Here is a 1,651-nt window from a genome sequence, read left to right as displayed (position 1 = left end):
AGGAAGGAAGGAAGGAAGAAAGAAAAAGAAAGAAAGAAAGAAAGGAAGAAAGGAAGGAAGAAAGAAAAAGAAAGAAAGAAAGAAAGGAAAGAAGGAAGGAAGGAAAGAAGGAAGGAAGGAAAGAAATCTCTATAATATTGTATGGTCCAGAATGTTAGTGTTATAAAAATGCTGAAAAGCAACATTACTGGTGAGAACTGGAGTAGTTAGTAAAGAAAACTTGGAAGCTGTAAGTCTTTGGAAGGGAAATAATGTGGGGAAAAGTATTCTAATCATGGAAGCATAATGAAGAAAGCTAATTTGGCAGTAGTTGAAAATCAGGCAAATAAGTGTAGGTTAGATGTTGGTAGAAATTAATAGTGACTTTTTAAAGCCAGTGAATTGCATGGCTAAAGCCTAATATCTCAATATAGCTATGGGACATAGGATGAGTTGTAGAAAAAACAGATTCAAAATTTCTTTTCCAAGTGTGTTACTCTTGAGGGCAGTTCTGGAGTTAATCTGACAGTTCTGAGTCTACAATTTGTTTTCTGGAATGTTTTTATTTGAAAAAGTCAAATGATAAGTAAAATAGCGTATTTATCATTACTTATGTTTATTTGAAAATATTCAGAATAGACGTTTTAAAAAAGTAAGATCATGCAACACCTCTGCTCAAAACCCTCAATTATTTCCCATTTTATTAATAGTAAAGGTCCTTAAAAATCTGCACTAAGTCCTACATATACTCTTCCCTTCCCATCCTCTCTGACAACATCTCCTATTTCTTCACTCTGTTTCATTCTGTTCCAAAAATGAGCTTCATTGTTGTTCTTCAAACACACAAAGTATACTCTTGTCTCAGGGCCTTGGAACTATGCACCGGGCCTGGAAAATTCTCCCAATAGTTAGGCAGTTTTCTTCATTGCCTTTTTCTGTAGGTCTCTAATCAAAGAACGTGTTCTCCAATTACTCTATTTAAACCAGCACTCTTCTTTCAAACCAACAATACCTATCCTCTCTTGGTTATAGGACAGTAAAGACATAACTTGAAAATATGGTTTGGAGTATTTCCAGTAGGTTTCCAGTCATCAAGACTGAGATACTTTGACTGTAGAGCTGTAAACTAGTCAAATTCTCCTAGATAAATCCATGTTCTTTCATATCTACAGGTCAAAAACAGGAGATATTATTCTTCTAAAAGTTACTAAGAAGAAAATTGGTCTCTCAGAGTGTGGGCTATGCTTTCCAAGATTTTAAACATGTTTTCATACACTAGAAATCAAATTGTACAAAGTAGAGCAGGTCATTTTTTGGTTATCTGTAATTAATCTAAGTTTCCTCTTTTTTTTGAAGTCCGACTAAAAACCTAGGGGCTGGAGAGGATGGACAAGAAAGGAGGGATAGATTGAAAAGAAATTTAAATTTACCAGCAATCTATCACAATCTCTTCTAATGTAAAACTTCTTTCTAGGCTTGTTTATTTTTTCCTTCAACACTGCCTCTACCCCACAAGTGCCTGGGTAGAGCAGAATTTTTTTTTTTTTTTAACGTCTTTCTTGGAGTATAATTGCTTTACAATGTTGTTTTACTTTCTGCTGTATAACAAAGTGAATCAGCTATACATATACATATATCACCATATCCCCTCCCTCTTGTGTATCCCTCCCAC

This window comes from Physeter macrocephalus, chromosome 2, assembly GCF_002837175.3.
Source record: "Physeter macrocephalus isolate SW-GA chromosome 2, ASM283717v5, whole genome shotgun sequence".
Taxonomy (NCBI): domain Eukaryota; kingdom Metazoa; phylum Chordata; class Mammalia; order Artiodactyla; family Physeteridae; genus Physeter; species Physeter macrocephalus.
The sequence above is the reverse complement of the archived record's forward strand: the minus strand, read 5'-3'. Positions refer to the sequence as shown.